The sequence below is a fragment of the Lissotriton helveticus genome, chromosome 7, assembly GCF_964261635.1.
Source record: "Lissotriton helveticus chromosome 7, aLisHel1.1, whole genome shotgun sequence".
Classification (NCBI taxonomy): Eukaryota; Metazoa; Chordata; class Amphibia; order Caudata; family Salamandridae; genus Lissotriton; species Lissotriton helveticus.
This window is the reverse complement of record NC_136068.1, coordinates 1,917,402,711-1,917,430,701: the sequence shown is the minus strand read 5'-3', so window position 1 is coordinate 1,917,430,701 and position 27,991 is coordinate 1,917,402,711.

Here is a 27,991-nt window from a genome sequence, read left to right as displayed (position 1 = left end):
TAAATGTTGGGTATGTACTTTAATAGTTGTATATTTGAACTGAATACAGTTTTTGGATTGATTGATTGATTGGTACATGGCCACTGTGAAGTGTGGTTGTGGCACCATACATGTGTGTAAAGGAACAGAAAATTCCAAAAACAAATATGCCAGTGACATACTGACAAACACATACTAATGTCAACTGAGCAGTCTGTGCATCTAGGAAATAACTATTAATACATAAACATGAATGGTGCAAATACGAAACATTTTAAATAACGCAGTTTAATGAGAAGTTACAAACAATAGTCTAAATAAATTTAAACACAGGCTTTACAAGCAGGAAGAAATCACACAGAATATCTTTCACCCAGATGTTAACCTCTAAAGTCTATTTGATATCTTTACTTACAGAGAGCCCAATGTATGTAATCCATTTAGTAGACAAAACCCCATCATTTACATTTAGAAGCTCTTTATTCAGTAATCCACTCTCTGGATATGAGTGATTATACGACTGATGGAGTAATCACTCTAGAAAAATGCACATTTGAATGAATGTTAATGTGGCAGAAGGCATTTTTTAATACCCTGTGATTGGAGGTTTTGACACATCTGAGGAGAAGGATACCTCCATCCCAGCATTGACATTATTTATAAGTGTGTGGAGAAAGCTGATTCTATCTGGTAACATAATTGATTCTTAGTATACTCAATATTAACCAATGCAAGAAAAAAGTACTGAACTTTTCAGTAATAATCAACGAAATAGGAGAAAAAGATAAAGAACATCCATTGGCATTTTCTTCCTGAGCAGCGCTGGAGAGCACCTGAACTATGCTGCCCTCTTGATGTGAATCTTCACCCTCAAGGAACTCACTTCATTTAGTGCCCCTTGAGTCCAACCAACGGTGGACCATTCCCATAAGACCTTTCCTCCATTAACTCAGGCTGTCCCTTGTTTTGCCTAGTCCTGAGGAAGACCTGCCATGCTTATTAATAAATCACACACCTTGTGGTCGAAACGTCGACATGCATCTAATAATCCGGACTCTACTCTCTCCGCCGCAAGTGAAATGGAAATTTAAAACCCAAGCGGTTCGGAGATTCATGTAATTTTGTTCAACAATTCATACAGCACTGTATATATCCTGTTCGCATTAAGTTCTTGAACTCTGACTGGCGATTAATGTCAGTTTAACACCATAAAATGTAAAAGAATATACAGATTTTTCCCTAAATATATACTGATTGATTCAAATTTGGTTTATCGTTGATTCATGTTCTTTGTCTTTTTCTCCTTTTTCGTTGATTATTACTGAAAAATTTCAGCACTGTTTTCTTGCATTGGTTATTATTGAGTTTACTCAGAAACAATTCTGTTACCCTACAGAACCAGCTTTCTCCACATTCTTGTAAACCTAGGTTCTGAGGGGCACTGGGTCCCCCCATTATACTAGATGAATATTTATATGTGAACATTTATGTAAAACAGCAATTTCCCCAAAAAGCACAGGGCTGGATTTTATTTTTAAATGTTGACTTTGAAGAAAAAAATTGAGTGGAACCCCACAAACCCTCCAACCAAGATTCCCAGAGGGGAATCTGTCCCTGAATTAGTTGGTAACTGATCAATGATTTGGGACTGCAATTTTCATCTTAATCCATAAATGCGTTGCACCATGGATCAACAAAAAGAAGGGGTGCTCTTTCATTCTGCCTCCTATCTAAATTTTGGAATGAGCCATGCATTATAAAGATTGAAAAAGATAGAAATTGATGGCCCTGTGTTTCATGTGGAGGATCTGTTTAACTCTGAGAAGCAGATTACAGAGAACTATACGGCATTTACCGAACATCTAACCGAGAAATTGGATCAGCTTTCCCCATTTAAAGTCATTAAGAAAAGAGGAAATCCATCAGCTCCTTGGTACACAGAGAGATTGAGGATTCTCAAGCTCTCGTTTAAAAAGGCAGAAAGACAGTGGAGGAGGGAATATTTGGATAAAGATAGATTAAGCTGGAGGTGCACAATTATAAAATACAAACAAGAAATAACTACTGCCAAGGCAGAGTATTTTGCATCCACCATACTAAAGATCTCCAGTAAATCTAAGGATATATTTAGAATAGTGAAAGATCTGACCAACCCTGAGTGTACCACTAGTAAAATTAAACCATCCCCGGAGTTTTGTGTCGGATTGGCATGCTTCTTTCAAGACAAAATAAATAAAATTGTGGAAAGTATGAAGGATCTATCTCAACCCACCTCGACAGCCCAGAGAGGAGGGGCAAGAGGCCTAAATGAGAAGGGTGCTGCTGAGATAGCTGCTTCTGGGGTCTCTCTGGAAAAATTTTCGAGGAGGAGTTTGTTAGGGTGGCCTCAGGGGTCCCATTCTACGACAGCTATGCTGCCAGTCTATCGACACAGGTATTGTGCCTGTGGAATGGAAGCAGGCCGTCATCACGCCACTTTTGGAAAAATCCACCCTTGATCCGTGCAGTCATAAGAACTACCGACGAATTTCCCTCCTTCCTTATCCAGTTAAGATCTTGGAACGTGTGCTTAGCAGGACCTTGTCCCATTACTTGGAGACTAATAATTACATTCTGGAAGAGGAACAGTTCGGCTAGGGCCTGTCTGCCCTCCATATCCTCCCCTCCCTCTCTGATGTCTTTTTTCCTAATAATGGCGGGTGATATGACTGAACGTATTTCTTTCCTAATGTAACATGCATGCTTTTTGCTTCCCCACCTACCTACCATTATTCTCGAATGATACCTCTTGTTGAACAAGAATCAATAACTAAATGATGCAAAAAAACTACAGCTAAATGATGGCCACACAGTGCTGCAGAAGTGCTGAGACAATGTTCAGAGTGTGTATGCTGGCATCTATGTTATAATTAGTCATATGGACTGTGAAAAACTCACGCATCACACAAACATCAAGTATAGCAAATGAGACACCGCAATAGAGTGGCCAGGGTGTGGAAAGCAGCCCGGGGTGTATTTTGTAGCACAATGTCACAAATATATTACTAAAGCTCTGAGTTTTACCGCTATTGTCATTTACAGACAGCACATTTTCCATTGAAATGGCAACACAATTCTCACTGACATGCAGTTTTTCTAATAAAGCTACACATCACACAAATAATAATGTGGAAAACTGAGGTTTCAGCAAATATGTATCATTTGCGCATCACCAAGTAAAGTGTCTAGATTTGTTTTGATTCCATTAACATCATTGTTTCCATCACACTTCAGAAATCCTGAAAATCTGCTCTCCTGTGATGATTTTTTAAAATACATTTGTACAGTTTATTTACAGATATATAAATATTTTTGTGTGTTAGAAACACTGACACCTTAAATGGCTTTATTTTGCACTTCCTGCACCCCAACAAGATTGTCATATAGTTCACTTTACAAAATTCTCTAACTTTGTACTTAGAGAAAAAACATAAACACCAACATACTTGTTAAAAGAATAAGCAGCAATTTGTCAGACGACAGCCTGACATATGAACTGTCTTTGTACTCATAGTGACAGGATAAAAAACAAATAAAAGGTATCTTTATTGCTCATTCACTTTCTGAACTTCTTTACTGGGGGGGGTGCTGCAGCACTTCCGTCACTCCTATTTCCAAGGCCTATGTGCTGCCCGCACAAACTTACTAAGATGCATGTGGGGTAAGGCAGGCGGTTCCCACAATTGGGGGCCTGTAGCAGACCCGCAGGGATTCTGGGGGGTGCACATGTACGCATTTGACATTTGACATTTGACAGTACAACGTGGCTGCAACGTTTTAGTGTCAAATGCACAACTTGCATTTCTGGCATTGTGGTGGGCGCATTCATTGCAGGCGGTCCCATTTCCCGGGGGTATGTCGGACGGACAAAGTCTGCCCGCCATGCTAATGACCCCCTAGGTGTATAGTAGAAACTAATACAAGTGGATGCAGGTTTGAAGCATCATGACATGGCTTTATTTAAACCCTGCTTCCAGCATTCATATCCAAAGCCGTACATTATCTCGAGCTCACCCAGAGAATACAGAGTGGAGGTACATGAAGCATTTAGCGGGAAGAACAGGTAACAAAGGTGCTCCAAGCTAACTTTTGACTGTGCCAAACAGAGAGGTAAGCAAAAATAATTGTGCTTTTGTAAACATAAGTTCAAATGAACAAAACAATGGGTGCAAATGCTCTTTGATTCAGGAAAGTGGCTATGGTTGAACTGTCACTTTTATGAACATGCTGATCATAATCACCAGCTCCTGTATGACATCTCCTGTTCTGGCCATTGTTTCAGTGAAAATCAAACTCAGCAAAGGTGTAAATACAGTTGTTCATACATGTTTTACGTTGGGCTTCTATTTTATCATATTGAAATACCTTGAACGATTCTTTCTTTGCCAAGTTAATTAGGTTAATAGCTTAAAATATTGTATATGTGATGTTGAATAATAGCTCTACATCAAAGAAAAGGGGGGATGAGGAGAATAACGATCCAGTATACGCTCTTCCCAAACAACCAAAATCTAATAATAATAATAAGGGAATTTTATAAAGCGCCCGGTTATGCTCATCTAGCGTGTCCCTGCGCTAAGACAGAAAAAAACTCATGCAAGCAGGCAGCAGAGTCAGCTCGAGTTACCGTGTGTAGAGATGTGTTTTTAGCTTCTTCCTGAAGCCAGCTTCAGACGATTCTAGGGGAAGGTCCAGGGGTAAGGCGTTCCAGCTTTTCGCCACCAAGTAGCGAAAGGATCTGCCTCCCATTCGAGCCTTTCTTGTCCTAGGGACCTCTAAGAGGCCACCATGGGAGGAACGCAGGGCTCGCATAGGTTCGTATCTGGAGACCAGACTCTGGAGTGGTGCTGGTGCCCTCCCATTAAGGATTCGATGACAGGTGCCGAGGGCCTTAAACTCGACCCTGCTCTTCACTGGGAGCCAGTGAAGAGTCTGAAGGGCTACTTTGGAGGCCGATCTTTTGGGAAGCTTCAGAATGAGGCGAGCAGCCGCATTCTGCAGTACCTGGAGACGATTTAATACCTTACTGGTTGCTCCTAGGTACAGCAGGTTACTGTAGTCCAGGCGCGATGTGACGAGGGCATGCACCAGTGTCCTACAGGCAGACATGGGAAGTAGATCTAAAACCTTCCGCAGACTTTTTAGGACACTGAAGCAGACACCCACCACATGGCCTGTCTGAGGTCCAAAGGACAGATCAGCATCAAGCCAAACTCCAAGATTCTTGGCTTCCCGACAGGGGGTTGGAGCCTCGCCTAAGCAAGAGGGCCACCACGCCGACGACCACACAGAAGGGCTCCCCCCCACCACGAGCACCTCGGTCTTATTACCATTTAATTTGAGGCAATTGGTGGACATCCAGTTTGCCAACTCCTGCATACAGGTTCTGAATCGGTCCACCGCAAGACCGGGCGCGCACGATAGGGAGATAACCAACTGCATATCGTCGGCGTAGGATACTTTGTGCAGGCCATGACCCTCCACAATAGAGGCCACTGGGGAGACATAAGTTAAATAGGGTGGGGCTCAGGGACGAGCCCTGGGGCACGCCCGGTCCTAAACAGATCTCCCCAAAATAGCATTCACCCTGACGGACCTGGAAGCCTCTCCCTGTCAGGAAGGATTGGAACCATCTAAGTGCAGTACCCGATATTCCTCCATTATTCAGACACTGTAGCAAGGTGGAGTGTGCTACAGTGTCGAATGCCGCACTTAGGTCCAGTAGGATGAGGGCCATGGTCTGCCCTTCATCCACCCCCTGACGTAGGGTCTCCACCGCCATCAGGAGCGCCGATTCAGTTGAGTGGTGGGGGCGGAAACCAAACTGGGTGTCATGCAGGAGGGCAGCCTCCTCCACGAAATCCATCAGTTGTACGTTAATCGTTTTTTCTGCCACTTTAGCCAGGTAGGGCAGAAGGGAGATGGGTCGGAGGTTCTCTCATTTTTCAAAACTGATGTTTGATTTCTTCCTAAGGGGTAGAACCACCGCCTGCTTCCAGTCTCTAGGCACTGTCCCAGTCTCAAATGACAAGTCTAGCAGTTGCCTGATGTAGGGTTCCAATACTGGCAAGCTATCGGCTAGCCGTTTAGGCGTGGTGGGGTCCCGCGGGGATCCAGACTTGATAGATCTACATATCTTTAGGAGGTCCTCCGGGGGCGGGGTAATGAAGTTGGTCAGTCTGTGTCTATTCCCCCAATCCCTCGGGATTTCCACAAACTCAGTCCCTGCCATGGGGTGACTAGGGAATGGCGAGTAGATTTTAGTTACCTTCTCGGCGAAAAAGTTCGCGATCTTATCACAAGATTCCGCCAAACACTCATCTGGGGCAGTGGCATGTTTCCCACACGAGAGAGATTTATAAAGTAGAAAGAGCTCCCTCGTGGAGTTGCCAGCTTCACTGATTCTAGTGGCATAATGTACAGCTTTGGACTTCCTAATTAGCCCATGATAGAGTCGCTCTCGGTTAGATAAATCTCCCTAGTTTCCGTCGAAAAGGACACTTGCCATTGCCTTTCTGCTCGCTTCAGTGCTGCCTTAGCAGCCCGCAGCTCATCACTGTACCACGGGGCAGTTTTCTGAGTGCGACCACCTAATTTAGCATGAGAGAGTGGGGCCGTGCAGTCAAGTGCCTCAGTGATACGTTTGCAGAGGTTGGAGTTAGCAGTGTCCGCCTCATCCCCCCCCCCGGACTCCCTCCTTTGATAAGTGCCACACAGAACTTTGCCTGGGAGAAGTTAGCCCATCTCCGCCTAGAGTGGTATAGTGGTGCTGGCACCAAAGATCTTGTCCCGGGAATACGTACAGAGAATGGTACCAGATAGTGATCCGACCATGGGATAGGGATGGGAGTAATTGCTTCTACATCCCCCCAGTTGACAAATATGGGGTCTAACAAATGTCCCAGCTGGTGAGTGGGATCACCTACTATCTGATTCAGTTGGAGGGTTCCTAGCGCCTGGCAGAGGTCCTTGGTGGCGTTGTCTGTGGGGTTAATCAGATGTAGATTAAGATCCCCCAGTACCAAGATATTGTCTCTACGCAGCGCAGCCTCCATAATGCCTTCTATATCAGTACAGTGAACTATATAACAGCGCCAGAGAAATTACTCCTTGCTGTATGCAGGTCCCAAGGGAAGAATGTGCTTGTAAGAGCAGTTGCCCTCACTCACCGGAAGGTGACATGCTTCATCAACGGGTGGTGCTCCTTGCCAGGAAGGCACTGCAAAATGTAAATTGATACTTGTATAGCGCACTACTCACCCGCAAGGGTCTCAAGGCGCTTGTACGAATACCGCTGTGGAACCCATCCTGGCTTTCCCTGTGAGGTGTCCACTCCTGGGAACCCCCAAGGTGGAGGCCAGGCATCCTTAGCGTTGTGGGGGCCGTTGTGGAGATTAAGCAAGCTATTGCCCAGAGTTGCAGAGTGGGACTCCATGATTGGAATAGGCACCGAGGCGAGAATTATCGGGTCCCAGAATTTTTGAGCTCAAGACCCGCCGAGGCGGGGAATTGAACCCTGGTCCGGGGCTAGACCTCTGCATCAGGGTCTGCCGCTCTAACCATTGAGCCACACTTCTCCACCATTGAGCCACACTTCTCCACTGCAATACCTCACGGACCCCACAAGAGGGCTCTTTGTCAGAGACCTTCAAACAATACGCCGATAGACCACCTTAGGGAAAAGAATGGTGTGTCCAACAAAAATTTGAAGATTGGAAAATGGTGTCAGAATAACTACCAACCAGATGCCGCATAACTCTTTAATGTGAAATCACTGGTTGGTGTTGAGCTTAAAAACAAGGCAAAACAATTGAGGATATAATGGTCCCCTAGTCCCTGCATGAGCATGTGGATTGGTTATTCAAAGCCAGCTATTATGCTATGGCCTACGTAACGGGTCAACGTGTTTCAGGCCTCAAGTAGGCAAGGATCAGTCTATTGTCATTTCAGGACCAATGCTATGTGATGTGACCTAATGAGATTGGTGGTTTGGAATTCCCCTACCTCGATTTATTTTGTGATGACTTGTGCTACCTTAGCACTTAAGGAGAACTTTTATTTTCAATTTGAGGACATATTGTACCTACAATGTGGGGGAACATCGATAGGCAGCACCTATGCCCCCAGCTTGGCATGCTTATACGTGCATTATGTTCAAGAGTCATCCTGACTGACTGAAACTAACCCATTCAGGACCAGGATTCAATGGTGGCAGAGACACATAGACAATATTTTTATTGTCTGGAAGAGTGAGAGCTCAGAAGTTCAGGATTTCCTTGAATTTTACAGGAAATGTATTGGATGTTCAATTTCCCTACTTTGACCTTCTCATCTCTCTGGAAGGTGGTCAGCTGAAGACCAAGACATACAACAAACCGATGGATCTGAACAGCCTCCTTCGTCTTGGGAGTCATCATCCCTGCTGCCTAAGGACCAACCTACCCTATGCACAATTCCTTAGATTACGGGGGTACTGTAGTGAGATTGGGAATTTCATCAAACAAGCAGGCAAACTGGATCAACAATTTCTGGGATGAGAATACCCATGACACATAGTCAGAGCAACACACAAAAGAGTCTCTAATAACCACAGTGAATCCTTCCTAGCCTGACAGAAAAACATTTGAATGCCAACTCCCTGCATAACAACAGTCACACCAGCATCTAACAGCATTATGAAAGTTATTAAGAAACAGTGCCTGATTCTCAATATAGGGGACTCTAAAATCACCAAACTCTTGTTTGCCTACAAACGCACAAATCACATTTGAGATATAGTTGTCAACAATAGGCCCCAGACAAACATCACAAGTGCATGCGGTATGACACCAGTCACTCTACATTATCCCTGTGGTAGGTGCAAGGCATGTCTGCTGATGCAAGCACCCAGAACCCTGCAACTCAGCCTCGATAGGGAGTGGCATCAAGAAAAACATACCAACTGGCAATTCAAAAACTGTGTCTATCTAGTAACCTGTCTGTGTGGTCTCAGAAATTAAGAAGATCAGTTAAAACCTGATCTGCGAACACCAGAGTATTATCAGATGTAAGAGGCTAACAACAGACTTAGCACACATTTTGTCACCGTGAACAACACCACCAAAGACCTCAAAGTGACTGCCATTGAAAACTATGCAAGGTCGGGATGCATCTAGGAAATTATTTGAGAAAGAACAGTGCTCCAGACGGATCACACAGGACCTACAGGCACATGCATCAATGGTTTTTGCAAGTGCAAACTGTGTTATTTGCAAAAATTGGCTGTTTGCGCCCCGCAAAAAGGCCTATTGCGATGCATTAAAGTGTCAGGCACTCGCAATTTTCGAATTCACAATTTATTGCGATTTCTTAAATTGCAATTGCATTTAAGGAATCACAATTTGCGTTTCCTTGAATGCAATGCATGTACCCCTTAGAAACAGCAAATTCGCTGTTTGGGGCTGCAAAATACAGAGAAATAACTCTGGTCTGTATTTTGCAAAAACCTTGAAAAGTGTACTTTTCAAGGTTTCAGGTTACACACACACACGCCCTTGGGGCATGTGTGTGAACAACATGGGTGCGCACACATGGGTGCACATCACAATTTCAGGGGTGCAACAGGGTGTACTTTTGACACCCTTGTACCCTTGAAATTGTGCATACAATTTCCCATTCATTCCTATGGGCCTGTTGGCCCATAGGAATGAATAGCAAGCCATTCCTTAATTGCGACTCGCAATTTGTGAGTCGCAATTAAGGAATGTTTAGGAATCGCTATCTTAATAGCGATTCCTACATGCATAGGCTTTGAGAGTCCCTAATTGCGATTCCTTAATAATCACAATTAAGGACTCACAAAAGCCTACTTTGATGCATGTGCCCCTTAATGATGAAATTCCATGGACTGATTTCAAATGGTCATCTTTGCCCCAAAAATACAACACATGGCCCTTAAAGGAAACACCTCTTCTGTGGCTATCTACAACTCCTGGCCAGAGGGACACATTATGATGGGACATGGAATTTTAAGGAATCCTTTGATTGGCATCTTACTGAATCGACACCTGATGGACCTTCTTGGACACTGCGATTCAAGTAGAGTCCATTTTTCTCTTTACTCTGCAGTTATCTATGCTCCCCTTGCATGGCGCCTTTATTTAATTTAATTCTATCAGTTTAAGTCTAGTGGTTTCTGCACCTGTAGTCTTGAGCAGCATCTGTTTATCACTCTCGGCCCCTGACTTTAGAGACACACCCACTTAGAGGCTGGAGCGCCAGTCCGTCAGCATGCTTCACTCATGCTAACATAGACATGCCCATCACCAGCCGAGACACTGAGGTCCCTCTTTCAACTTAGGGGCTCGAACGCCAGTTTGTCAGCCCACTTACGCTGACGCAGACACGCTCACCTCCAAAAGAGATGCCTCACCAATGACGTATCCAGAAGAGTCGTATCTCCCTTCTTTCATTGGAGGCCGCTTGTCTTTCATGATGTTCTTGAAGTTGCCGGTTATAATGTCCCTTACCTGGTAGGTGAGTCTGAGGTTAGGTGCTAATATGCACTGATTTTCGGAAACAAGTAATTGAGGCAGTGCCTGAGACCCATTTACAATCTACCTGTCCCCCGCTTGGGGCGTCTGCCATTACGCCACAGTCAATGGCCTCATGCTTTGGTGGCACATTTTTCTAAAAGCTATATTATCTTGCCCTGATTATCTCCCCAAAGTAGGTCACTTCCTGTGTTCAGCACCCTCGCATCCTGGTAGGTTGATCTACCCTAATATTCATGAGGAACCTATAATTTCTGCATGTTTTGTTCTTCACTATGGTATCCACAGCTTGCTGACATTATCCATGCACATATTGGCATGGATCACCTTATCAGTATGGAGTTGGTCATGGCAGTACACCAGTTTCTTCAATGATATCTTGTGGGGGTCTGCAGACTTACGTTTGATACTTTGAGCCTTGTACACTTATGCCTACACTTTCTTCTGTTGATTTTAATGCAGTGAAATCGTAACGGAACACTTCATTAGCCAAGCGCTTGACAAACAAGGGTAAGATTTCAATTGGCACCTTATCATCCACACGGGGAGTAGGGCTCTGATGTATAGAACTCCGCACTCGATCCAGAAAAATAGGTCACATCATATAGCATTGGTCCGAATGAGAAGCCAATAGACCGCTTCTTGGCTACTTGAGGTACCAAACAGGTTGACCCGTTACTTAGACCATCGCTTAATAGCTGGCCCATGAATAACCGATCCACACGCTCACTTGCAGGGACTAAGACCATTAAATCCTCAGTTTATTTGCCTTTCTTTTAAGATCGATGAATATGTGTGGGGGCTGCACTCATGAATCAGGATTAACCAGTATGTGCGGTATGTGTGCTCGTTGGATTAGTGCCTGCACACTATAGAATAACTGAATGTGGGGCCTGGTGACAGGTGTGACCAGGGCTCCAACGTGCATCTACAATATTTAAATTATCCAATCAAAAAATTTTCCAATCAAAATTTTTTTTTCATGTTTAAGTCACATATTTAATCACTATTCATTATTTTACTTCACCAATTACATCACATTTCAAGTGAAAAATCATGGACAAGATCCAACAAATAATTAGAATGCTCAAATGCAAAATACATAAATATCACCAAATTAAATCACATCATAAATTGCGTAAACCCAATGCATTTCGGGGCTTGTGCCCCTTCGTCAGGGGTCTGTATGAAGAAAAGAAAGAAGACAAGAAGAAGAAAAAGAGAAAAAAGAAAACTAAGTTACTTCCAGTGCTGTGGAGGACAATAATTTCCACATATGGTATGTCATGACAGTGAATCTTACCGCAACTATGGACAAACGAATCCAATCTTGGATTCGATGAATCGCGTGGCGCGTGGCTGCGTACAATCTAAAGAATAAGTAAGTGCTTTCAGAAAACGCAATATTTCTACAACTATTTTTCAACATAGAAAACGCACAGAAGTGCTAGTTACCTGAATGCTTGTAATTGAGGTAACTGAAAATAAATAAACAAACAAAACGTATTTCATTTTCAGTTGGGGTGAACACGTCTAGAATTTAGGCAGTAAGCGTGTGGCTGCAAAATGACTTAATTCTGAGCTCACCTGCTGGATTAGGAGTAAGGCTTTTTAAATCTGCAAAATTAACAAAGAAAAACGGATGAGCATTTAGATAGTGTATGCTCACAAATTGGACTTTCTATTTAAACCGACCCTTCACAGTGTGTAGAAATGCGGTTACCTGTAGAGGGTTCAACGTGCGTTATGAAGCGGCAGTTCTCACGAGCAGTCACAACATTCTGTGAAAACAATGAGCGGTTTGGAACTTTAGAAACCGAACCATCTGTAAAACGCATTATGGGCGGTAATTAGAAAGCGGGACTCACCGCGAAACTCGACCGGCTGGTCAAACAAACATCCACATTCGTGCTAGTTTGGAAGCGACTAGTCCCTTTGCCCTGTTGGTTGCACGTCAATAACTAACGGCCGACGAAATAAAAAACGGACTATAGCGTTCTCAAAGGAAGCGCCATTATTAAGTGCCTACGATCTCACTATAAAGTGATAGGTACAAAGAATAAAAGTAACGAGTATTAGTTTGAGGGGCCCTTCCAAGAAGTGTGTCCTTTGAAGAACAAGGTAGCATCAGTATAGTAAAAGTAAGAAGAAAACCCAATATAACAAATCCAAGCTAATTTACATTAGCTGCCTATTGACAATCTGAAACAGTGCAGTCCAATTCTGCTTAAAAAAGTCTATGAACAGAACTTTTGTACACGTGTCCTGCCTATTTACAATCTGATTTAACTTTAGATGGGTCACCATAGTTAATAATGTGGTAAGTGTTATTGGAGATGAGTGTGTGAATAGTATTGATGGTATTAGTAACACCGTGAAATTGAGATCATGAGGGGTCCTAGTATGTAATGTTCATAAAAAACAGGCCATTTCCAATTTGTCATTAAGCCCACTTGGGGACATTGCTCGCAGTTTTCGAATCCAAAAGGCTTCCCTCTGGAGGAGGGTTCTGGCATTATCATGACCCAAACGCTGTGGGATCAGTTCAATTATTTGAAATCTGAGTTGGGCAAGTGTGTGCCTTGCGTCAATCCAATGTTTTGCCAATGGAGATGTGAGATTTTTGTTTCGTATCCGGCTTTTGTGCTCTGACAATCGTATTTTTAGTTTCCTGTCCGTCTTTCCGACATACAGAAGGCCACATGGACACTTGATTGAATAGACCACATGTTCAGAATTGCAGTTCGTTGTGTGCCTCAGTGGTATTTTCTCACCTGTATGTGGGTGCAATAGAGTGTTCCCAAGAATAACATTATTACAGTTTTTGCAATTAAAACACTTCATCGTGCCTTTATATGTTTCAGTTTGTTGTCTCCCATCATTCAGAGGTTTATTCAAAACCTCTTTGAAGTTTTGAGCTCTTTTATATGCAAACAGAGGTTTGTCCGTGAACAGTGTACCAAAGTCATTCTCTGTTTGGAGAATTTCCCATCTTTTCAATATGATCCTCTTTATGTCTCTCGAGGCTGTGGAGAATTTGGATACGAAAACCATTCTTTGGTTGGTCTTTTTGGATTTCTTTTGCAGTAAATCTTTTCTTGGGATTGACTTGATTTTTCTTACATGTGCTTCAAGCAATTTTCTGGGGTATCCTCTGTCAAGGTATCTATGCTTTTGTTCCTCCAGACTTTTTTCACATTGCGAATCGTCCGTTGATATGCGTTTGATCCTCATGAACTGTGAGATTGGGAGATTATTAATCAGAGGAGACGGGTGGAAACTACTATATAGCAATGCTGTATTCTTGTCAGTGGTTTTTTTGTACACGCTTGTGTGTATAGAGTCTTCTGATATTTCTACCATTACATCCAAAAATGGCAATGCTGTTTTGCTGATATTGTGGGTAAATTGAATCCTCGGATTTGCTAAATTAAGGGTTTTGATGTTTTCCTGTAATTCTGATGTTGTCCGCTTCCATATTAGGAAAACGTCATCTATATACTGTTTGTAGTATACAAGCCCGTCTTGCCAAGTTCTGTCTTCAAGAATGTAGTCTAGTTCAAATTTCGCCATAAATACATTGGCGTAGATACATGCCCCTGGAAATCCCATTGCTGTTCCTGACAATTGGATATAATAATCGTCAAACCATGTGAAATAGCTGTTAGTTAGACAAAATTCGAGCAATTGCATGATCATCAATTTGGTCTCGACCGGCTTATCGACTCTCAATAGTGCCCACTCCATAGCTTCTAAACCTTGTTTATGCGGGATTGAGGTATATAATGACAGTGTCCATTCCATACAATTGTCTGTTGAGATTGTTGACAGACTTCTGAGGAAGTCAGAAGTGTCTTCCAAATATGTCGGCCACTCTCGAATGAAGGGCTGCATCTGTGCATCAATAAATATACCTGGGTTTTCGAAGATTGAAGAACATCCAGACACTATTGGTCGGAAAGGGGGATTTTTCAAGCTTTTATGTACTTTCGGGAGAAAGTAAATTCTGGGTCTTCTTGGGTACATTTGTCTAAGAAAGCGTCTAGTCGTGTTATTAATCCATTTCTGTTCTTCCGCTTTCTCCAAAATCATATCCAGTGTTTTTACTATTTCCAGGGTTGGGTCTTGTTCAAGTTTTGCGTATGTATTCATGTCTAGTACATGTTCATTGCCTCGTTGTGTGTAATAATCCGAGTCCATTATTACCAGACCTCCTCCTTTGTCTGCCTTTTGGATCTTGATGGTATTGTTTTTTGCCAATGCGTGAAGTGCGCTATGCTCTGCTCTTGTTAAGTTGTTGCATTTCCTTTTAAAATGTATTTTGCTCAGATCAGCTTTAACCAAAGTCTCAAATGTGTCCAATGTTTTGTGTGAGACAGGTGCCAGAAAGTTGCTCTTTGGTTTGAATTGAGTTTCTGAGGTCTCCATGGTTTCAATCGGATTTATAATGGTAAAGAAGTGCTTGAGACGTAAGATTCTCATAAATTTGAAGAGTGCTACTTCAGTTCTTTTAAGATCAGCACTAACCAGTGATTTCACATTAAATAGTTTGGCAACTTCTGGTTGGTGGTTGATTTTAATTCTTACACCATTTACCAATCTTCTGATTTTTGTAGGACTCAGGATTCTTTGCCCTTTGGTGTGCTATTGACATATTGATTAAAAGATCTCTGACAAAGAGCCCTCTAGTGGGGCCCACCAGCCATTGCTGCACTGGCCTGGTAAGGAGCACTGCCCAATGTTGAAACTTGTCACCTTCGGGTGAGTGAGGGAAACTGTTCCTACAAGTACTTGCTTCACTTGGGACCTGCATACAACTAGGGATAATTTCTCTGGGGCTGGTACACCTCAGAACAGTATAATGATATTAGATTTTGAATAATATATCTATCCACTGAAAAGATTTACATACTCTAAAATTTTATGATGCGCAATCTAACTATCTTTAATAAACAACCAAGGTGTTGTATATCTGTAAATGACAGGTTGTATATAGTGTTCTTTCCATTGTTATGCCATAGAAATTAAATTGGTTATTAGTACCCTGAGGAAGAGCGTGGTATCATGTTATATCAAATTGAATTGCACATCGTCATTCATTTCTCAAAAAGTATAAGAAAACGACGAATGCAAATGAATAATGAATTATTATTTTGAAAATCTTAACATCAAAGTACTAGACTTTAAGCCATGCTATTTGATTTTACATATCATTTTGTCAGATTCACTTAATTTTATTTTGGTTAATTTTCATTTTAATTTCTTCTTAGTGCAACCTGTTTGCATTATAGAGGAACTGGGGGAACTATTGGAAAGCCATTCAAGTCTCAAGGGGTCTTACATAGTCATTATAAGGGTTGCCATATTAATATTGAGCAATGCATTTTTAGTAACAAAATATATGCTGAGTCACCGATGGAAAATGGGAAATGCAAGTCATTTTTATAGACACAGTGTATGTGGATGCATCAAATAAGATTAATTTTATGAAAAAAATGTAATTTTCGTCTAACTTCAATAGTCAAAATACCACTGTTGCGCCCACATTTGTGGATATAAGTAAGGGCAGTATAATTGATGTTGTGCTAGTTTCTAAAGACCTTACCCAGAAACTATAAAGTTTTGAGGTGGGTCCCCTACCATACAGTGACCACAACACGATCATCCTATGTTTTGATAACCAGCATGTTTTGATGTCTAGTAATTCATTGGATCTCTCAGTTCATTGTTCCTTCCACCAGGGAGAATGGATAAAATATGATTATATTGACCCAAGTAAATTCCTAGAAGATTTAGTAACAGGCGCATGCCAGGACACTTCTCATTGCATTTCCATTGATGGTGACCCCAGTCAGATCCAGACTGTACTTCAGCTTTAAGCCCTTAAGAAAGCCTCACTAGTTTGTGCCTTGCTTTTCAACCTAGCAACTGCTCCCCCGCCCCGGTTTGTAATGTCCTTCACAGTTCTTGGAACCTACCCTTGGCTGCACTGCATCGGCGTAAAGCAGCAAGTGACCGTCAGATCCCACGCCACTAGTGCCATCAGCACCGTTTAAGTAATACCATCAATGGGTTCTTTTCAAAATTAACCACCACTCCTTCCTCACTACAAATTTTCCACTTCTGGTAAAGTAGTAAGAGGTTTCCAATCTAACCTCCGCTTCGAGTGCCAGCACAGTGAAACAGCATGAGAATATCCTTGCCACTCATGCAAGGTTTTTGACCACCACTCATTTCTTACCTCATTTCACCGCTTCCCCGACCTTGAAACAATGCCCCGGCATGTCAACCTATGGCTCTTCGATTAGATCATTGGCACTCCTATTCCGTCACTGCTCAATTATGTCTTTCACCCATATCACAGTGCATCACCAGGAGGTCATTGTTCTCCCACGTTTTTCCAACATTCCTTAATTTTATGCGTCCTGCCTCCTTCCCCGTTCTAATCTCTCCACAGGCAGCGCATTACTTCAGGCTTGCTAATTTCCCTGTTCTGATGATGATCCAAGTATCTAGTTATGGATCGAAACTTCATCGACTTTCTAAACAGCTTGCACGTTAAACTGATTTGTTTCAACTAGTGCAACAGCTGTTTACTCAAAAGTTTGCCCAGAATATCTGTATCGGCAAAAAGCTTTTCCCTGTTTTGCCTAAAAAAATGTGTGTTCATTTGTGAATGTTTTTTGTTTGTCCTTGTAGGATACAGGACTGTGTCCCACTCGGTCACTTTGTGTCTGATCACTACTAATTACCTTGATCCATTAAATTAAGTGTCCAGCTGGACATCTTTAATACAATATAGTACTGATTCTGGTCTATATTTATTCTTAATTGAATTGAAATGTTTGAAGGACCAATTGTTTTTCATAACACCTTAAGAAAGCCACCAACATAATCCTGTGAAATATAGAGGCAGTACAGTCAGACAGGAAACGCTTTAAAAAGTAGTAGAAACTAGGAAAAGAGGAATTAAGGATAAAGCTTGAGAAGACCTAGATAAAGTGGCCCATCTAAAAGATAGTAGGCTCTTTTGATACCTATTAACCAACCATTTTTTACAGAGGCCCCCCAAATGGAATTGAATGGCATGTTTTAGAACCGGAGTGGGTAAGTCACTATTTAACCCTAATGACCAACTGGATGAATCCCATATGCAACTAGAAATTGATCCACTCTTTTTTGACGATGCCTGGCTTAGTGAATTCATTGATCTTACAGAAGTTACTAAAGTTATCCAGAGTGCTACCCCAGGCAAGGTTCCAGGCCCTGATGGAATCCCCATTGACGAGCTAAAATCTAATCTGAAATACTTGGGTCCATTAGCTAGTAATGTGTTTAGAGGATTTAACACGTGGAGTAAACCCTTTTTAGTACCTATATTCAAGGAAGGGAACAGGAATCCCCCTACCTGTTACCACCTGATTTCTTTGTTAGATGCCACAGTAAAAAGATGAGAACCGGTTAATATGGAAAGTGTGGGCAGAAATGAATTCCTTCTTCTCAAGGGCTCAATATGGTTTCCTGCCCAGGCGTGGGGACCATCGAGCAGGCACTTAACTTATCCATTAGCATTGGAAAATATGTCAAGTCCAGGAGAGGTTGATTACACATCGTATAATTGACCCATCCTATGCTTTTGATTTATTGGGCAGCAGAAAGTTGTGGTCTTTGATGGAGGCAGGTGGAGTGGACCAACCATTGTTGAAACCTATTTGGCATTTCCACTGGGATATCACTACCAAGATCCGCTGTACTTAGCAAGGCAATTGCACACGACCTGTGAAGGTAGACGGAGGGGTCTTGCATAATGGCACCTTTCTGGTTTTATTCTATAATAGTTCCTTAGATCAAGACCTGGGATTATGTAGCACCAATACCCACAGAATTGCCTCCCGTCCAGTCCCAGTTCTCTTACATGCAGACAACACGGTTCAAATTTCACAAATAGCAATCTGCCTCTAGACACTTTTAATTATTTTAAAAATATTATGATAAACCTAAGTCTAAAAGTAAACCACCAGAAATTATATTTTTAAACCTGTGATCCAAAAAACATCAAATAAAAATCCTTTTTAATTGTTGAGACCCCATCTACTAAGGGTTCTCGTTTTAATCATGTAGGCATCCTGTTGGAAGCTAATTAGTCATAGGGTGGCATGACCAACCAAAAAATACAGAAAATGGGAGTGGTGTGTAAATATATTTTTAGATTCACAAACAAATTAGGGCACAAGCCAATTAAAGAGATGGTCCAGTTATATGAATCCAAATGTCTGGCCGGTGTGTGGGGCCATAAAGCACCAACTATAATGCAGGTCTTTGAAAAGAATTTCCTCTGCTGGATATTGGCCATTCCTAAATCGACTCAAAGTTTTATCTCCCACAGCTAATTGGGCATTGGCTATTTGGAAGATCAAGTTACAATGCCCCCCTTTTACTCTGGTTTGAAATTTTATGTACCACACAAGCAGGTTTTTCAGGAAACATTTTGAGTGACTGTTTGAATTTGGAAAACAGATACTCTATCCCTTGGCTGACATATGTCAGGAAAACCTTTAATGTCATGGGCCTGGTTAACTTTTTTGAATCTCCAGATAGTATTGAACACCAAACTAAGGCTACAAGAAAAATTCCTAATGCTGAACGAGGAGATTAGAATCGCACAATCAAGTCATTTAACCTCAGTTCTCAACTATTTGTCAATTTTCACAATGGCTGGGATAGAGCAGTATCTAATGAGGTTGGAAAGGGACATGACATTAACCACATAGACTGAAACACGCATGTTAAAACAACGCAACTGTTACCACGCTCGCCTTTACCAATCTTATGCCTTTACCACACATATTCCTTTATCATGCATGCCTCGACATAGATTTTTGTTGTAAAGGCAGTAAAGGCATATGCGTGGTAAAGGCCGTCAGTGCTCTAAGCGCAGAGGAATGGGCGGGGGAGGTGTTGGAAAGGGACTTCCAGCCCGGGGGAGATTGGGAGGAATGGGAAGGATTGAGTTGCGGCTTGGTGAGTAGTTTTCTGTTATGGGATTTCTGGGCTCAGGGTGGGGGGACACAGGGGTGGGGTAGTTTTTAGGGCTGGGGTCTGGTTTTAGAGCTCCGGGCGGGGGCTAGGATGTTTTGAGGGCTGGGGTCGGGGTCACTTTTTATAACTGGGGACCAGTTTTAGGTCTCAGGGCGGGGGGTTGGGGTGTTTTAATGGCTGGAGTTGGGGTCATTTTTGGGGCTGCGTTTTAGGGCTTAGTGTGGTAGGCTGGGGTGTAACCTTTACCACGTATATGTTTCTCCCAATCATGCCTTTACACTGAAGTTCGGTTAAAGGCATGCATGGTAAAAGCATATGTGGTAAAGACTCAGTTGTAGTAAAGACCACATTGTTAAGGCATGCACAATTATCCCATGTGTTGTCCCATCATACAACCGGATGGAAATACCAAAATGTAGATTTTACCTCACAAGGCTCAGTTTACATTCAATTAACTATTTGGTTGCTTTCACAAATTCTGGTTCTTGATTTGAATCTTTTCAAGACTGCCCACGTAATGATTCCTCACCTCAAACAACAGTGTACTTTTTAATTTTTGCACTTTATATAGCAACTTGAGAGCGTGCTTCTTATGACCAATTTTAAAACACAAGCACTTCACATCTCAACAACAGGGGCTGATCTGTTTAAAATGTTTAATTACACCTACAATTTGTATCGCTGTTCTTAATAAATCTGCAACGAAATTGAGAAGGAGGTTCGCTTTATAAGAATATTTTATCTAGCCTCTGATGAGATTGTTAACTGTATTTAAACAAATGTTAGCCCTTATGGGTGCCTATAAGGCAATGTTATGTCATTTGCTAAATGGAATAAATGTTTATTTTTTACTTTAACTTTATACTGGTTACTAAATTCGAACTCTCAAAATCAAAACTAAACACTTACACCATTTGCTATTTGAGCATGCATATTATCCATGTAATGCCATAACCCCATACTGTTATAATTTATATTTGTACTGTGAATTTAAACCTATGCTAATTGATGTGTGATTTTTTTCTAATTTTTACCCTGAACAACTATATGATGTAAATTTGTCTGTTATGGTCATGGTTAAGACTGAATAAAGACTATTGACTTAGAATTGCTTATCAACTGTCCACATCACAGGAGCTTTCTTTTACAAAGAATTCTCAAGCCCTAAGTAACCCTAAGTAATGTATCAAACTGAACAATTCCCTAGTGTGGGGTGGATTACAAGTAGAAGGTATACATGCATCTTCACGACCAGTAATGTTTGCCTGGATGCAATTCGAGAAAATAAATACAAAAGTGAAAAACATATTAAGCTACAGGTGTGCTGTTCAAAGAAGGAGAGCTGATATATGACGGAGCAGAGTTGCAAACAACCAACCATGGAGAGTTGAATATCGTGAGATTGCAGCAAGATATATTACATGTTGTATTAGGAATGGTGACCTGGAATGCAAATAATGAAACACTGAAAGGACTGTAGAAATCAATGCCTCTGTAGTTCAGGTTGATTCCAGCTGTAGAAACTGGCAGAGTGAATATGCCCAACGTCTCTGTTTCTCTCTCTCTCTCTCTTTCGCTTGTCCCATTTCCCTTTTCCTAGGTTTACTACAAACCAGCATAAATTTCATTTACATGGTTGTCAGTGGGTTCAGGGAGAAGCGAATATTAGCATTGTTTCTTGGATCAGAATTCGTTAGTACAACCCTGCAAATGAGAACCCAACAGATACTTACCACCGCACAGCATCAGAGCCTAAATTTCTCAACTTGCTAGTCAGACATCTTAATCTGACTTGCTGTGGGTCATCTCACCATGACCTCCAAGGAAGAAGTTTATTTCACTCTTCCAAGTATAAGACACAATATAGTACACATAGACACTGAGGTTTATTTGGACAGGCATGTTTCTGGACATCAACAATTGACATTTTAGAGAAATGGATGCTTTAGACTTTGTAGGAATGCTTCAAGAATATGTTGTAGATGATCGTACTAGCTGAAACACTACAAGGGTAAATCTCAATTTCTAAGATTAATTTTGTTTAGTTTTAGTTATCCTTCTTGCCTAGGATACAAGACTAGTACGTTGTTCTGAATTATTGGAAAATATTCCAAATTCCTTCATAAGACCTATTATGCTTTCAGGTGGTAAAAAGAAAATCTACTCAACAATACAGTGATGATAAGTATGTTTGACAAAGCAAACATTGACCTCTTGTATTGTTATTATGTATGTTTCATTTACTTTCCATCTAGAACAGAGACATTTGGAACAGCTCCTTGAGAGACTTCACTCCACCAGCACCTAAGAAGATATTTTGCCTTCCTCTAAGGACGGGTGGATGTTTCAAGTTGAGGAACTAAAGCATCTAGAGAAATTGAAAAATGTGAGTGTGTGTTGATCCAAGATTTAGGTTTTACTCTTCCATGAACATCTTGGCCATAGGCGATTCAGTGCTAAATTTGCCACCACAGCGCGCCATGGAAAGAACTGATTACCACCCCATAGCTTTCCAGAGACTCCCATGACTGAAAAAGGATTTCTTTCTCTTTATTACTTTATTCATTTTTCATCCAAGCCTGCTAGGCTCTATGCTGTTATTTCAACAGCAGCTGATCTGAGTTGGAAGGTGGTATTGTATACAATGTTACCTCCCCAGAACTACATCTCAGGACACACCACCAGGTTTGTGTGTGTGCTGTGCCTAGCCCTGCCAGTTATGCACTCTAGAAAAGACAAGAAAAGACAAGGCACAGGCAAAGCAGTCTTTGTCTTACCAGGCCAAGTCCCCCCAGATGGGAACACAAATAGCTCCAGCTCAGTTTCAACCTTTTGGACTTCACAAGTGAGATGCAGCTTATGCCCAACATCACAGTGAGAATGGCACCCAAGTCTGAGTAACCCTGCATTTAAGACTTCTTACTTAGAAAAAGAAAAAAGTGATTTAAAATAAAAGCATTTCACTCATTACTTTTTTCTTTTTCTAATTTAAATGTTCAGACATGGGTAACTCAATCTGCCTATGCCCTCCTCCTACTATGTTACACCTATAGCAGCAAATGCAGAACAGATCACTTCCACACCCCACAATCACATCCGCTGGTCTGTTCCCAGTCCTCTTTTAATGAAAACATGTACAAGGAAGAGTTCTGTAAATAGCTTAAAGCTGGGTCTTATTTTCACTGCTCTGCTCTATTCCCCATTAGCATTGTGATGCCAAACAATATTGGGAAATATGATGAACTTTCAGAAATCGCGACATATAGAAGCATACAGAAGCTCAGGCTGCCTGGACTTCCATAATCCTAATAGTACCAAACGAAATCCAGATAAATCCAATTTACTTTTGTGCTTCAATCTAGATTTTATTTTGCTTTGCAAAAAATAGTGGGGACTTGGTGGATGGTTGAAGAACTGTGAAAATAAAAGTACAACTGTGAAAATTTTCACCATTTCATTAGGTGAAATGTAATACTTTTTTCCGTCTTCCTCTTCCCCCCTCTTTTGCCTCCTCAACTCTTTCTATTTGTACACTTCTCTGGCTAGACAGTGACTTCCAGGTATGTTCAATACGAGGAATCAGAAGAATAGGAGAAGACAAGAGTGGTACAGGGAACAGTGTAGTAGAGAGGCAAAGTAAAGGGAAAAGGGAGATAATGATAGAGATGATAGAGAGGAATGTAAGGTATAGTATTGCAAAAACTGAGTCTTTCACTCAGCTTTACAAAGTTTGCTTTTACACACCCATGGGTGACAAAAGCAAACGTATTTTAATACACCAACGCTTAAATGTGAAAGACAGATTTTGTATCCCCACAGAAGTCCACCCAATACATAGTAGAAGTTGTGTCAAAGCTTTTGGATTACTAAAAGTCCCTAAACTGGGATCCAGGATCATTGTAATGATAAAAAACAAACCGTTTCTGTTCTCCACATAAGATGCGTAAAGAAAAAAACACCTTAACTGAAAAGTGTGTTTATTTCAACAGGGGCACCCTGTTACTCACCACATCTAGAACAACTACACAGAATACGATTAAAACTGTGCAAAACAAAATGAACATTTCTACCATGGTTAAAAAATTTACTGAAAACTTAACACCCTAAAACCTACTTCTATATGCTACGGTAGGAGAGAATGGAGAGCAGAATGACTTGCATCTATAATTTTCTTAGGGAGGAAGAGCCAATTACATACCTTATTTATATCAAAATGCTGCAATTATCAGGAGTTAAGGCATCTTTGATTCCTGCAAAAGGAAAACGTGTTCAACAGCAACTTCTCTCGGGCTCAGTATAAGCTTTCAATCAAAAGTGTGAAAAAGGTGGCAGCATCTCTGGCAAGCAGGATTATCTTCTTGTCTGGCAGATTCTTGCTCGCTATAATCTGAGGCGAAGGACCTCTCCTGACAAGTGGTCAATAGCAGCCCTTTTATACTATATCTTATCTAAGATGGAATTTCCAACATCATCTCAGAAATGTTTGCTATAACCAATGAGCATCAGGATGCTAGTCTAAGATGGACTGCTTTAAACATAGAAGGTAAAAGTACACCAATTCAGGCTACACTGTTTTAGCTATTGTTCTTTGTTTGACCTTGAAATTGAGACAACAAGGCACTTGTTCCAGACTGATGTTATATCAGGTCTTTGGTTGATGTGTATATCTGAATGACGTGACACTTTCACAGTTCTTGGAAAGGACAGACAACATCTGTGCCAAAGGCAGACATGTTGATGATTTTGCAAAAATACATTAGAAGGAGTTGCTGCCTACTTAAAAAGGAGTTGGGCCTTTTGTCTGTACATTAAAAGAGAGGTAGGAAAGGAAAGAAGTAGAGATGTATGTAAGGTTTCACAGTGGGGGGTAATGAGAGGCAAATTGGGAAGCGTTATAGAAAGACAGGTCAGGTAAAGAGAATAGTGAAACAGAGAAAAGTAGAGTCTCGAAGGACAGAAAGACAGATGTGATGTCAACATAAAAGTTAGAATAAAGATTCAGAGAGGTCAGATTGATAAAGAGGTAAAGAGTAGAAGGGAAAGAGATATAGTTGTCAAGTACAGAGAGAGGTACAGATAGCAAAACAAGGTAGAGAGGGTGAGTTGACAGGAATGACAAATAAAGAAACTAACCGGAAATAGAGAAAAAGAGGTTGGGCAAATAAGGTAGTGAGAGAGGTGAGGAAAAAATGTTAGAGGTAGAATTAGATTGACAAGAGATAGGGAGGTGATTTGAGGTAATGAATGGTTGGTGAGATAAACTGAGAGTAGAAAGACACAAATGGAATACATTGAGGTATTGAGAGAGATTTACAGTAAAAGAGAAATGAGGCTGGGAGGGTTGAGGTATAGAGAATTAAAGGGAGTGTTGAGTTTGAGAGTGAAGAGAAGCACTGGCAGGTGATGGAAAAAGAGCAGAGAGGTGCATAAAGATTGTTTATTCATTTGACGTTTTATATGAACGTGGATTACATAAGCAATGCATAAGGATGAACAAAGGAAACATGCAAATTTGAATTGATACACGTCAATTTGCTGGGAACACATCAAAGGTTGTGGGGTACAATCAGGCATTTAATTCACTAATTATGGCAGTTCATAGTTTAAAGACTCTGAGTTGAGAGACAGTCCTCAACAGTAGATCAATACCTTGCTCTCTCATCCTTGCAATGTCGCAGGTCCAGCACCTGGCAGAGCCAGGTTTGGAATTGTTCCTAGCACCTCAGGTAATGAAGCTGGAGATAAGGGCCCTAACATGCCCCACCAGGAAATGACTACCAGTTGGTGATAGCAGACTGACTTTTATATGCACCTTTGGGGGGAGAGGACAAGTACATGTGATGGACACCTTTTAACTGTGGTCTCCTTGTGGTAAGGTTAAAAGAAACATCTGACACACGGGGCAGGCTTTGTCACTGTTCTTTTAACATTACAATAGAGTGACTACAGTGCATTTTTCTGGCTATCGCTAAGTAAGTTAAGATGTACATAGAGCCCCCTCACCTTTTTTGTTATGCAAGAAACTCAAGGGCATATATACAAGCTCTTATGTGTTTTCTGCCACAATCTGTAGTCACTCCTTTGTTGTTATTAATCCATATATACAAGCCCCCTTGCACCAAACATTAAGAAGGTTTTTTAGGCATTACACTTTCGGTTGAAGACACAATATTCCACGAGCCTCCTACAGACATCCCATATTTAGAAGCTTACCCGGTATAGAAATGAGAATACAGAGTCTTTAAACATGCTAACCTGCATCAATAGCAACAAGGGGGCATACTTATGAGGGTTGCGCGTCATGCGTGTACCACACAATGTGGTACATGCGCAACGCAAAGCTCTCAGTCATACTTATGAAGCCATGCAAAACCACTTTGCTTTAAATGGCTTCAAAAATATGGAGTAATTTAATGCAGCGTAAATCGCAGCAGTGCCTTACTCTGCGCAAGGGAGGCATTCAATGGGCGTTGCAGTGGGTGCTCACAAACAAGGGTGTTTGATGCATACCCAGATTTACAAGAACTTGTAAACCTGGGAATGCATCACATTATTATTCCTCCCCAGGTGAGGCGTAACATGGAGAGATATGTTTATCTCTATGGATTGTTTTTGTGCAGGAAGGGGCACCTGTAATGCCGGCACCCTTGCACCATGGTGCCATGGAGCCTGCATTGGTGCTCGGCTGCTGAAACAGCACCAGCACAGAGGAATGTACAGAAAGTACAGAAGTGCACTGTTTTGGATAAATATGGTGCATTCCTGCCCTTTCTCTGTATCTTGCTGAGCTGCCTTGTGCCACAATTCCAGGATATATGCACATATGGTCATAATCCAGACATCAATATCAACCAGAATCCAGGAATCTGCAAGCTATCATACTTGTGCTGCATCATTGTAAGGAGGAAGGTTGCAGGGTACGCCAGTCACTCCAGAATCTTCTCTCTCCTCCTTGGCTTTGGTATAGATCGGGTCCCAGTTCTTCAACGGGTAGATCTGTTGTTTATAATGAGTGTCCCAGTACTGTAGGTTCCCAAGAGAACAGAACATCCTGACCACCACCTACCAAATTGGAGAGTTATGCCCTTGAACATCAGTGATTGTGATAGCCCCCTCGTTTGAATTGAGATGCATTGATGCTCTAACAGGCCTCCCCTGAGTTGTAACCCAGTGAGAACAGAAAATACTTGACAATTGCACAGTCCATTTAAGGGGGCTCCAAAACACTTTTTTTTTTCTTTTTAGAGTTTTATATAGCGCAAACTACACCAGAGACATTGGAGCGCTTTACATGAGCACCAGTTTCGTTACAGGTGGACACATTAATTTCTTTTGTTCGGCACGGGGAGATTACATGATTTGCCCAGAATCACAGGATGTTGAGCTTCGTTGCCGAGACTCGAACCTGGTTCCGCAGCTTCGAGGTCCACCACTCTAGCTGTGAGGCTACATCCTTTCCCTTTAACTTTAAAACGATGATTCTGGCTCAAAGGTTTGCAGACTGTTTAATAACTTTTGTCACACAGACTACTGTTCTACCTACTGGAGTAAGCCATGCCTGAGTGACTGACTACCCTTCGATGAGTCAAGTGCACGCAGTCAGTAACTTGGTTACCCATATTGAATTCAAAGGTATCTCAGGTTCAGGACACCAGCAATAAGCAGAAGTATTGCTAAGAGAGATGTCTTAGTAGACAATGACTGCCCCAGGATACTGAGAAAAGTCTGGTTAGATCCAAAAAGCATAAAGCTACTGGCGTTGTCATTGCTTGTTTCTTAGGCCCACTTGACATCAGTTCTATAAGTAAAGATGTGAGAGTATGGAAACTGTATTATACAGTGTCTTAAATACTTGATCTAATACCATGTTAACTTTTTTATTGCATGGTTGCACAATGAGGATGGTACAATCTTCAATAGGATGCACAGTATCAGAAATTAGACACAATAATATCAAATACAGTTTCATATAAAATGAAAGAGTTTGTTAGTTCACATCAGGGCACTAGTCCCATTGGAATCTGAAGCTGGAGTCTTCACGACAACTCCCATTTGTGCACTGGGGCCCTTTGGGTAGCGCCTAGAGACAGGCACTAACAGGAAACATTAAACCCAAGGGTCTTACAAAGTACTTATATGTGATTTTCCAATGCCATTCTGTGTGCAAGTCTGAAGGCACCTGGTGAATTAACAAGGTATGTACCTTATTGGATCTTCTTGTGACATGCACAGGATAGAAAAGGAGATTTATTAATTATTTTAACCATTTTCTGAGTTGAGATAGAGTCGGGTGTGAAATCTAAGTTAAACAGGAAACCCCTTCTCAATAGTCTTCCAAAGGATGTGAAAGAATTGCTTAAATGCACAGACAAGATCTGAGCCAAAAGCACCAGTTATATCTG